Source organism: Meriones unguiculatus, chromosome 15 (genome assembly GCF_030254825.1).
Source record: "Meriones unguiculatus strain TT.TT164.6M chromosome 15, Bangor_MerUng_6.1, whole genome shotgun sequence".
Lineage (NCBI taxonomy): Eukaryota > Metazoa > Chordata > Mammalia > Rodentia > Muridae > Meriones > Meriones unguiculatus.
In genome coordinates, this window is record NC_083362.1 from 73,903,548 (window position 1) to 73,916,120 (window position 12,573).

The 12,573-nt window shown below is 47.9% G+C and overlaps 1 long non-coding RNA gene across 1 annotated transcript; it reads right to left on the minus strand.

Moving 5' to 3' along the window:
- Positions 1-3,038: 3,038 nt before the first annotated feature.
- On the minus strand, positions 3,039-10,812 carry LOC132648117 (uncharacterized). The gene is made up of 3 exons (XR_009586499.1): positions 8,852-10,812; positions 4,036-6,459; positions 3,039-3,228 (listed from the first exon to the last, which is right to left on the minus strand). It is a non-coding gene; the product is annotated as an uncharacterized LOC132648117 (long non-coding RNA).
- Between the last annotated feature and the right edge of the window lie 1,761 nt (positions 10,813-12,573).

Sequence of the window (12,573 nt, forward strand, 5' to 3'; positions counted from 1 at the left end):
ACCTTTTCTCAAGGCCTTAAAGTAAGTGGGCCTGAACCAGACCTTGGAAGCTCCCTCTTATTCTAACTCTCAGCACTGATGAGTTTCGTCTTAAGCTCCAGGCAAGGCAGTCTCCCTTTGGACTGAGTTTCTAAAGTTTGCTACTCAGAATTGTCCCTTTTGGATCCCTAAACAATCAGCCAGGCGCTTATTCATATTAGCTGCTATCTTGTAGGGATAATTCTTTCTACAGTATTATTAAAATTCTGGCCCTTCACGAATAATCACTTTTTTCCCCCATTGCATGATGGTTGACTGCACTCACTGTGTTTGCCAAAGACGCAGGTGGGAGCCATTCCATGAAGGAAAGCTTCATGCTTGCATGCTCATTCACCTCATAGGTGAGAGCTGCTGGGAATGGAGCGGCAATTATGTGCTTTCTGGGAGTGTGAGGGGAGAGGTGGAAGCTTTTGTGATGTGCAAGCTCATCAGCCCACATCCAGGCGGTGCAGCCCCTCAGGCTGTGCACCTCTCCAGGTGGGAAAGCATGCTACGAGCCAGCTCAGAAAAGATTAAAACACCAGGTGTACGTCTTCAGAAGAAAATTCATCTACACGGTGTCCACAAGCACTGCCAAAGTCTTCTGGGGGATAATGGGCATGAGATACTATAAAAAAATGAATATGAGTCTCATCCACAAAACCCAAGTGGGGATGGGGTGCTATCCTTCCATGGCTCCCCTAAGGAAGAGCCACATACTCCTCTCCCGGCTACATCAGTCCTTCCTCTCCTTGCTGTAGCTTAAGGAAGGAAGGGTTGATTCTGGGCCACAGTTTGAGGGTATAGTCCACCTTGGCATGAAAGACATGACAGGAGCCTGAGACAGTTTTTCACTTTGAATCCACAGTCAGGAAGGAGAGAGAGAGAGAGAGAGAGAGAGAGAGAGAGAGAGAGAGAGAGAGAGAGAGAGGAAGCTAACTTCCTTATTTCTCCCTTTTTTATTCAGTCACCCCAGCCCATGAGATGCTAATGCCCACATGAGGGCGGATCTCACTACCTGAGCTGAACCTTTGTGGAAACTCCCTAACACACACACACACACACACACACACACACACACACACACACACACACGGGTTTCCATGGTGATTCTAAATCTAGTCAAGTTGACAGTGAAGATCAAACGTCCTGGTGGCATGTCTGCATTATTGTGTTATCTTGTATACTGGAGGATAGAATCTATGTGTTACCAGGGTCATGGTCCTTCTGATTCTCTAGGGCAGCCCAGTTTTATAGGATTTCCAGCTGTATCCTTGAGCTCCTGCTCCCTTCCTCCTGTTCAAATACACCAAAAGACAACCTCCTCTAAGGGGGAATAATGATGTTAGTCCCACCCACAGCCTTAATCCTCCACTGGCAACACATTCATAGACTTGGGGGCTTATGCTGGCACAGTTGTGGGTGGAGGCATCATTCTGCCAGTCTGCGGTGGCTTACTTGTTAATAGCTGTGGGTTTCGGCCACTGTCCTACACTGCTGGAACCAGGCCAAGGTGAAACAGGTCCTTAAATCGGATCCCAGCTCCACCACTTACTGCAATATAAACTTGGTTAAGTCACTGATCTTCTCTTTTGGTTTAATTTGGATTCCCAGGTCTTTGGACGTGTGTAGTTTATTTGGAAAGCACCTCAATAAAGCCCTTTGAGGGAATATGAACATTTACCAGTATGGAAAGTAAAAAGGATTGTGCTGTGTAGAGGCTGGCACTATGGGCAGCAGGGCCTGACCTGAGAGCTGAATACCAAGGGAAAACAGAGACTCACACCTCTGCAGGGCAGGATGATTTCCTTCTTCCTGTCTCACCATTCTCCTTGAGCCTTTTCATCCTGCCATTCTACACGCTGGGCCTGCTCTCAGGATGAAGGCACTGAAGTTGATGAAAGAGGTTTAGTGGATGGAGATGGAGAGAGAAAGAGAAGGACAGAGAGACATGATAGGGGGAGGGGAGCGAGCATCCTGACAGAGAAAGGGGGGAGAGAACAAGAGAGGGCAAGAGAAAGACGAAGTGGTACTTTTATAACTTCTGTGCAACTGAACCAAGCCTGCCAGGTGCGTCTAACTGGCAGGCGACACGTGATGAAATCACAGGTTACTAGGCAACCCAGAAGTAGGCTGCCTAAATACTAACAGGCACCCTAAACAGAGACACAGGAAGCCAGTCATTCATGTGGCTCTAAGCAGAGCAAACTAAAAGTACTGAACGCTATTACCTTCTGGCTATGGGTATAGAGCATACAGGTGTGTCCAACCTATGACTGCCAGTCTACATGCATCCTAGGATATCTATGAATGTAGCATAACACATCTGTACGTGATGTCATACTGCAAAAGTCTGGACACTCTAAGGAGTGACAACTATGTTAATTTCATGTTTGGGCTTGAGTCCTATCCCCAAGATTTTTTATTATGAATAAGCAAATATTCTCAAATCTTCAACAAGATGAACTCCATTCTGATTGAAAGCATCTCAGGTAAAGGATACTCAGCCTTCATGTCAAGTAGTTGGGGTTGGCTATGTGATGACTGAATCCGTCATGGACTCACTAATGAGCTCAGTGCTTGACCTGTGCTAGACACTGAAGAAGGCAAACTGTTCTTTTTTTTTTTTTTTTCAATGCAGTTTATTCAGGAACATTGAACAATCCTCGGACCCCGGGGAAAGCCAGCCCACAGCTTAAATAGCCTCTGGGTAGCCAACCCAGGCGTGCCACGGGGGCAATGCAGATAGGTCCACATACATGGAAGCAAGCCAGATCCTCGGCCTTAGCCAAATGTGGAGTTGTTCGTGACAGAGAGCACTCACCATCGGGAAGGTGGAAGGCAGAAACCAGCTCCATCTTTAAGGCATAGCATTCCGCAGCTCTCTACAGTTCCCCCTTTTTGTTTTAGACGCATCAGGCAAGAGTAGAGGTCTGATCTCTGATATTAGAAATAAATTGGGACTTTGTACAGATGTTCATTTAGGTGTCATCCACCCAAAGAGCATCAGACCCGTCCGATACCTTTTTCTCAGAGGCGGGACCTGGGGCATCAACCCGCATGCAATCAGACATGCTCTTCTCTGGGTCCAAAGCGGCTGACCCTGAGTGCAGTGCTTAGCCTCGCATCCTGAGCGGCAAACTGTTCTTATTCCTCCATGGCCTCTGGTGGTCATTGTGTGCTTTGTTGTTCTGTTTCCTCTCCTGTGATCTGAGAGAAATCAATGACCCATGTGAAACTTGAGAATGAGAGAGGAACTCATGGGAACAGCAGGAAAAGAGGGGTCTTTGGTAAGTGTCAGCAATATGTGTAAAGGCACCAGAGCAGGAAGCACAAAGAAAAGGTGTATGGCTTGAGTGCAGACATTATGGAGGGGCAGAAACAGGGTGGCCTGGACAAAGGTCAAAGGTTGGACATTTCAGATCAATTCATTGAAGTTGGGCATACATTCCACAAGGTTCTGTTCAACTCCACACTGCAGTGAGTCTGTGAGACTGAAAATGCCTGCTTGGGACAAAGCCTAGCAGGCAGTGCTTTACTTTGCTTTGTGTCAACCTTGGACTGTCTTGGCAAGTGACCTTATTATGTGTCACCTAGGCCAAGGGACTGTGGCTAGCAGAGTTGAATCAAGTGACTGATGAACCAGTTTTGAAAAATAACACAAGAAAACAAAACAAAAATGCATCTTGTATTTGACTTTCAGCTTACTAGCCGATGAGCTGTAGGGAGAGTCAGTACATGGGGGTACACCTGCTAATGTGAGGGTGCCGGGTCTCTGTGCACATGTCCTCTCTTTTCTGATCCAGGCTGTGACCCAATTGCCTTTGTGTGTGCTGTTCTTTCGTGCAATCCCTACCTTAGTCCCAATTCCATCCAACTCAGTACAGTCTGTAACCTGCTTATGAATGTCCTACATTCCAGGGTCATGGACCTGGGAAGTCAGACCAAATCAGTACTTGGGCCTAAGTCCTCGTGGGTTTTCAGAAGCCTGACCGCATGCTAAGGAGGCTTGCTTACCCACTATGATTCCATGTGATGGACAAAGAAACCATCTGGAAAGACCCATGTAGAGGAAGAGTCCTTCCCCAGCAGACAAATGTGTGCGGCAGGAATCAGAGCCCACAGCTTTAAGTGGAGTCTCCAGGTCCTCTGATGCGCTCTGTGGACACACCTAGGAAGCTCAAACAGTAGATTGTACAGACGGAGTAATATAAGGACTGGGTGTGTCTATCACACCATCACATGTTGAAGCTCTAAGCTACGATGTGATGACGTCCAGAGGTGGGTCCTATAGGATGAGATTAGATTTAGATAATGTCATGGAAGGGGATCTCCATGGTGGTCCTAGGATCTCCATAAAAAAAAAAAAAAAAAAAGGAAAGGAGGCCAAAGCTCCCTCTTTCTTCACATGAGCCACAGTAAGAAGCCAGAGAGAAAGGCCTCACCATACAGAAATTTGGGGACTTACCAGCCTTCAAGGAAGTAAAGGGAGGGGGTGTCACTTTAGCCCATGGCATTTTTGTGATAGCAGCCCAAGTAGACTAGTAGCCCTAGGCATCAACACAGAAACTGCTGGATTCTACTCACACAGGGACAGCTTTACTCTGGACAAGCTGGTTGTGAGTTGGTTCCACCATGTAGTATTTATTCTGTCCAGGGGACCTTCCTGTCACCTCCATGATGCTGAAGCTGTGATGCTCTGTAACACAGAGCTGGCTCAGGCGGGGCGGAGACTGTCGGCATCCCCAGCCCTGCCTCCCCAGGGTTCCATTTTGAAATCAACAGCACCTTCCAGGGAACATGGCTATTAGCCCCCTGACTTCTGATCAATGTCTGCAGGAATCGAAGGCTACAGCTGGCATAGAGTGCCATACCCTGTGCTAGTTTCATGCCTACAGGGCAATGATGCGCCCCCAAAGTGTGTCCAAGTCCCACAGGACATCTTTTCCTCCAGTGCATTGGAGGAAACCCACCACCATCCTGGGGGCTGCACAGGGAGAGGTAGCTGCTACACTCAGGGAAAGAACTGACTTCAAAGGGCCACAGCTCCCTCCTACACCTGAGAGTAAGACTCTTCAAACAGAGCTCAGGGACTGAGGCTGTAGCTCCTTTGGTACAATGTTTCTTAGGAAGCCTGAAGCCCTGGTTTCGATCCCCAGGAACACATAAACCAGCTGGTGCACGCTTGTAATTCCAGCATTCAGGAGGTAGAGGCGGGGGATTGGGATTTCAATATCATCTTCAGCTACATAGGGAGGTCAAGGCTAGTCTGGTCTAGAAATCCATTATAAACAAATGAACAAACAAACAAACACAACCTTCCGAGCATCCCGACAGACCTCAGCCATCCTCACACACCAGCACCCGCTGTGAGGAGATGCACCAGTTTCACAAAAGCCCTCTATTTCTCTATTTCTTCCAGAATGGTCCAGAAGCTAGGGCCTTCAGGAACCTGAATTTCTCCACTCTACCTCCTTGCCTCATGCTGTGCCCCTAGCTTTCCCACCTCCAATACAGCCGCACGGTGGCCAGCATTGATATCAATAACTGTCATGATAATTAGAGGCTGCAGGAGAAGAGAAGCAAGCCCACACACGTGCCAACAACAGCTATAGGGACCGTGGGCCCAGAAGCAACATGGCATGTGCATGTGGTGGACACTACATCAGTGGGATGAGGGAGGCTCAGCTATCCTGGGACCACTGGTCCTATTTGGTAAGAGTGACATTAGGAAGAGCCAGAACAATGGTTCTCAGCCTTTCTAATCCTGCGATCCTTTAATACAGTTCCCCATGCTGTGGTGACCCCTAACCATAAAATTATTCCATCGCTACTTCATAACTGCAATTCTGCTGCTGTCATGAATCACAATGTAAATATCTGATAAGCAGGATATCTGATATGTGACCCCTGTGAAAGGCTCATTCAATCCCCAAAGGAGCAGCAACCCACAGGGTGAGAAACGCTGAGCTAGAGGGTCTGGTGCTGAGATTCTTCGGGGGATACAGTCACTGATGCCTTTCGGTGGCAGAGTTTTGAATGCCACCAAATGAAGGAAGGGCCTGAGACAAGGACATGGGGACCAGAGAGACAATCCCCAGGAGAGTCACTGGCTAAAGAAGAAGACAGATTGCTTTGGGAGAGGGAGAGTGTCATAGCTCCTTCCCTGAAGTGATGTCCTTTTAGAGAAAAACACTATTCACCCCTCACCCCGGCTCCCCAACAATGCTTGTGCCAGTCATGATACCCATGGTAGGAGTGAAAAAATTCATCATAAACTCAACACAGCCCTGAAAGGTGAGGATGTGTGCTGGGGAAGGACGTAGACCTTTTGATGTCAGCTGATCCTAGAATCTCCGTTTCCTTTAGGTTGTTGGAATAGAGGTTCTGGAAGCCGTGTTCAGAATGATTTAACCTTCAGTCTGTGGCATGGCAGGCTGCCTGTGATGGAGCAAAAACACAGGACAGTGAGAACAGGTTTGTCTGGTCATAAATACTTTAGTTGCTAGGCTCAGCAGATGCCAGTAGACACTTGCCCTAATGAGTGAGTATCGATCAAATTCTAGTTTGGTATCAGGACCCGTAATTGTTGGGTTGAAGGCTTGAGGAATCAGGTTCTGTAATGAAGGCAAGTTCTTTGGGGATCTCCCATTTGTCATTAAACCTCAAGGGTCAGCGGTTGCCATGGAGGTAGGGGGAACTGGAGGAGCCTGGCAAAGACCCCGGGGTCAAGCAGAGGCAAAGGGCTTTAGAACTGGAAAGGGTCTTTCGGCTGGCGCATTCTAACTTCCTCCTAAAACGTCCACTGCTTTCTGAGACCATTTTAGAGTTGCAAGCCCTTCTACCCTTCAGATTTTGTTTCTGAACAGGGTCACAGAAGGCAAACTGACCAGCGTCAGAGTTAGACTTGTGGTTTTTCACGACTCTTGTCCCATCACACACCTGTCTCACAAAGTCTGTTGTCAGTGCCCTGTATTGATCCAGCTGTGAGAATCATTCCCTTGGCCCCTCAAAGGATTTAGGCTCAGATCACCCCAGGACTAAGAATCAAGTTGTGGGACTAGTGGAAGACCTTCTGTCTTTTGTCAGAATAAACAGACTGTGAAACCGGGGGTTAAAGCACATTCATTGATGTTCTGGGCTTCATGGTGGGACTGGGCAGAGTTGAGGCTAGCTCCATTCATGGAATACTGTCACACAGGCTGTTAGATGGGGCGAGCCAGGTATTCCTGAGTGTGACCAGGTGTTACCTCTATGCAGCCCTCCAGGATTCTGGAGTCTCTGTCTCCAATGAACACTTCGTTCTCTTCAGAGCAGCAACTGCAGACAGTAATGATCAGGCTTGCTCGGCTCTGAGCCAGTGAATCTGTCTGCGGGATGGTGCCCCTTTGTTTCTGTAGCCACACATGACTGAACTGATATGATAGTTTTTCAGTGATGGAGGCCATTAGCCAAGGCAAACTCCTGGGTGGGACTCAGGGGCAGCCACATCCCAGCCAGGACCAAGTTCAAGTGGACAGATTCATTGTGTCGGAAATGGGCTGTTACAAGAATGGGATGGGAAACCTGTGTCTTGTATGTAGAAGAACAAAACAGCAGCCACAAGCATTTGGGAAGGTGCTATGAGGGCATCCATATTGCTGTAAAACCTCAGAGAACTCAGCACAGGCTGGGCAGCAGAGACCCTGGCTTTTCCCCCCCAGCCCAGACAGAGGCCCTTGAAGATACAGCAGAAAGGAAAGGTCCACAGTTCAGGGTGGTCAGGGTCATTTCACTGTCTCCAAGAGACAGACAAGCAGGTTTGGGGTGGTGGTGAGTGGGAGTGTTATTCCTTTCTGTGAACATCAGGCCCAGGGTGCCTGCTGTCATTTGCAGGCTGCCAGGAGGGTGAAGATTCAGCACTCTTATTAAAAAGCTATGAAGAGCTTCAAGGCAATGACAGGACTCCAGCCGGGGTGGGACTGGGGTTAGCTTCCCAGGCTGCTGCTCCAAAAAATACATGTGGATGAGAGGCCCGTAGATCGGTGAAGTTTTGGGGATCCGCTATTCAACCTCCTCTAGGATTCTTGCGCTACAATGAGCTATGAATCCTGAGGTGAATAGACCACCCTCACCCCCAGACACTCACCCCTCAGTCTAAGGAATGCCTGAGGACTCCCACACTAGGGCACCAGCAGGAAGCTCTATGTGGGGTCAGCAGCAGTCTCCTCTTTCCTTAGGCCCCAGCCTGCCCTTGGCTCTCCCCATCCCCAGACAACTGGGACATGCCCATACCACCATCTCTGCCTTCTCTGCTGAAGTCCTGCTATTCTAGCGGACATGTCCATCCCCCATTTCTCTGATTATACACACATCCCCCAACCTCCAAGATATACCAGGATCCTACTTTCCTCTTCTAAAAGACCTTCCTCTTATGAAAGAAGGATCTATTTATAACAGAGCTGAGGTCTGGACATGACTAGTCCACACACAAACTTGTGTTGAGATTAGATTCCCAACAGGACCTTTAAGAGAGGATTAGATCATGAGGTCTCCTCCCTTGTAAACAGATCTCTGTCTTTCTAGGAATACGGATATACCTTGAAGGGTGAGTCAGTCTCTTAGGACTGGGTAAGTGGCACTGAATGTCTGTTATAGAGCCCTCACTGCCCTCACTATGTGATGTCACCTACCATGGGCACCATAACCTTGGGAGCCTCTCCAAGCCTTAGAGCTCAATTAGTCAAAGAGGATGGGGTAGTCCCCACACAATGGGCACGTATCCTGGACAGGCTATACTTATGGACAACGCCAGAATGAAGTTTGTTACAGTGGTCACAGAAATTATATGTACCTCACAAAGGAAGCTTCCAGTGTCCATCGGCATTCCACACCCCTGTGATCTCAGTGCACGGGGGGTATAATTACCTGAGATGTAAACACACTTGTGTGGTAGAGACCTTCGAGAGGCATAAGCTTTAGTAACAAAAGATGAGGCCTTTCTGGAAGAACCCAGAAGCCCAGAGTACACCCCATGAAAAGTACGGTAATGGTGCATGCTTGAAGAAGACCTCTGGGGACAACTCCAGATGCTGGAATTTGCATGTACAGGCATGCCAGCACTAACCCCTCAGCAGCCACAGCTAGTGCTGCACCGGGGTTCTTGTCTTAATGGTGGTGACTATATGAAACAGCCATGTCAATTGCTCTGTCAGTGAATTAACTCTGACATCTCAGGCGAAGAACACAGTAAAAGGTTCCATCTAACCCAGGATTCTCAAGCAGCTTCCTGTTCTGGAAGAGGTGACCGGGACTTCCTGCTGCCTCCATCTTGTTCTTCCATTACCTGTGGGTCCAGTGTTGTCCATCCTGCAGAGGGAAACCAAGCACAGAGCAGGGATACCTTCTCAGAACCACCTGATTCTTACTCATGAAACATCAGCAAGAGTCAATGACCTGATGTTGTCTTTATCCATCCAAACAGCTGCAGCCTCTCTCCAGACTTGGAATTACTTACTGTGAGGGAGTGAGAGTCATATCTACTGAGGGGTGAACTGGAAACCAGACTTGTTTTCAGATAATATGTGCAGCCACAAGAAAACTGGGGCCACGGCTGTTTCCTTCCCATGCTTGATACCGGCCAAGGAGGATGCCATATTCATTTGTGGGAAATGGATGTCTGTGCATCTTCCACTTCCCCTCTGTTACACAGCCGCTTCCTCTCGAGTGAAACAGTCCTTCCTGGAGACTCAGGAGGGAAATGAAACTTCTTAGATGTAGGAAGCTCCTGAAGTGTACAAGATGCCCGGAGTTCCTCCCAAGGTTGTACAAGCTGTAATAATTACTAGCGAGAAGAGTCTTTCTGACCATCTGAGTTACTTGCAAGTCCTGTGGGGAAATGCAGGGATGCAGCTTTTAGGAGTCATCAGCCGTGCTGGGTAGGCTGTTCAGTGAGGTATCTGCCTTTGAGTCACCCACGGTCCTGGAAGAAACTATGATAAACTCACTGGTCCAAGGAACACAGGCTCATGTGGAATGGTTTCTCCGATCTGCCAGTGCCCTATCTAGAATGAGTATGTTTGTTCATGTCTGCCCAGGAGAAGTTCACACCCAGGAAGGAGCATTATCTCCCTTTCATATTGCACGCCAGGGATTCTAGGCCCCGAGACTAAAACAAGTATGAGTCGCACGTCACACTGCGCGCTGCGCTTTGGAAGCTTCTGCTTTGCTTCTCAGAGCTTCTGCAGCATTACCAGGCACCCAGACTTGCATACGTGTGGACGCGATCTAGACCTGTGAAATGAGGCCTTGTGTTTAGTGGCATCTCCAGAGTCCTGTGCACACTTGCGGCTTGAGCAGGGACTTGGGAAGAGCAGTAGATTGGTGTCTCATTTGAGTCTTATTGATCAGACTCCTCCAGGAAAACTAGACAGGTGAGAGTTAAGACTTTAAGATCAAGACGTAAAAGCCCAAGAGCACAGCAAAGAAGACTTACTCAGAAGTTCACGAGTCAGAGCTACTTTCATAGACCATGTGTCCTTGTTAGGAATAGTCAGGCCCTTTCATGTGACAAAGAGCCTGAAATTAGGGTCAGTACCTTGAGCAGACTGTAAGATGGAATGGGAGTGAATACTATTCAACACCAAAGCGCTACGCTGGAATTGACACCTTTCACATTCCTAGGAGTATAAAATTCTAGGCTCAGAAGGAAGCAGCAGAAGCTGGAGGCCAGTGATAATAGCTCTGTTGGTAGAGCACTTACCTTTCACGCACAAAGTCCTGGGTTCAATGCCCAGCACTGCCCATACTGGCCAGTATCTGTCATTTTCAAATCATGACTATTTAGGAGTATGGAACAGTGCCTCTTTTTGGTTTTATCTACAATTCTAAAGTCAGAATGACAACAAACATCTCTGCACATAATCTTCAGTCTCTGAAGATCGCCCTGACCACATTCACATTCTTTGTCGGGTTGTAGAGTGGGGTGTCTTTTACCAATGATTCCATCTTTACCCAGCAAAACTACCTAAAGTCAAATGACCTTTGCTTAAATTAGTGGTTAGCGAAACCGTCCTCCCCAACAAACAGAAGGAAACAGCCCACCAGAGTGCGTGACTCTTGAGGGCGGTTCTCAGCAGCAAGTCTTTCACGCTTGCTGAAAAAAAAAAAAAAGCATCTGACTGAAGTTTTTTTTGGGGGGGCTGGTGCTGATGCCGTACGGGGCCCCTTCTGGAGCTACTCCCATGTGGTCCTCTGTGAGACGGGTGGTCTGTGAAACTGGCACTGCACACGATGTAAACAGAGGGAATGGGCCGCGATGGTGGTGGAGGTAGCAGCTTGTTCAGGGTCACAGAAATGGAATGGAAGTATTGTCACAGTGTTGTCTGTGGGTAACCCAGCGGAATTATGAGATATATCCCAGAGTCACGCAGCAATATACACACAAGCTACAGTTGAAATTATACCTGACTGGGTCTTGGTGTGTGTGTCTCTGTGCCTGTGTGAAGGGTGTGTATGAATATGTGTGTCTGTGTGTGTATCTGTGTACATGTGTAAGTATGTATGTGTATGTGTTTGTGTTTATGTGGCCGTGTGCTGTGTATGGATTTGTGTGTCTATGTGTGTATGTCTTTGTACATATATATGTATGTGTGCATTTATGTGCCTTGTGATGTATGTATATGTGTGTCTGTGTTTATATGCCTGTCTCTGTGTCTGTGTGCTGTTGTTTGTTTGTTTTTTGTATGTTTGTGTGTGTCACAGTTGGAGGTCAGAGAAAGACTTCTTATGTCTTCCTCTATCACCATCTTATTGCTTTGAAACAGGGTCTCTCACTGAACTGGAAGCACAATATTTTTTCTGCTAGGTCTCAGGCTCTCAGGATTTGCCAGCCTCTACCCCTTCCCCAACCCTCAGTGCTGGAGATGTTTAATATGAAGTCATGCCAAGCTTTTTATGTGGGTACTGGGGATTTGAACTCAAGTCCTCACCCCCCAGAGCAAGTCTTGCCCACTGGATCATCCCCAGGCACCGTACACCTCCCTGATTCTGAAACTTCTTGCCCTGCAGTTTCCCCCACTCCTCTGGCGTTTTGTTAGATCATATCACATTTCTCCCTTTAAAGAGAACCTCTGACGTTGACAGCTCCGTGAGCCTTCCCAGCCACGTCTGGCTTGCTCTGGGAGATAAAGGGCTTGCTTTTCTGTATCCAGGTGCATCCAGTATATGGTAGATTGCAAGGGCAAGACTTGCCTGAGGTTCAGAGCGAGTTCAAAGCCAGCCTGGGTAGCTTAGTGAGACTATCTTAAAATAAAAATCAAAAACAAAAAGAAAAAGGAAGGAAGGAAGGAAGAAAGGGAGAAGGAAAATAGAGACTCAGGTTCACTTGACAGTGATTAAAAGGATAAGGCCATGAGGCGGATCAATGACTGATATGCAATCAACTGGCTGTGTCTGTATAATAAAGTGACAGGTGATATCACTTTATGGAAAGTGGAGGGCCAGAGCCATGCTGCCGCCAGCCAGAGGAGGCCATAGGGAGCAACAAGCCAGCAGCCACCAGCGACAATGCTGGAG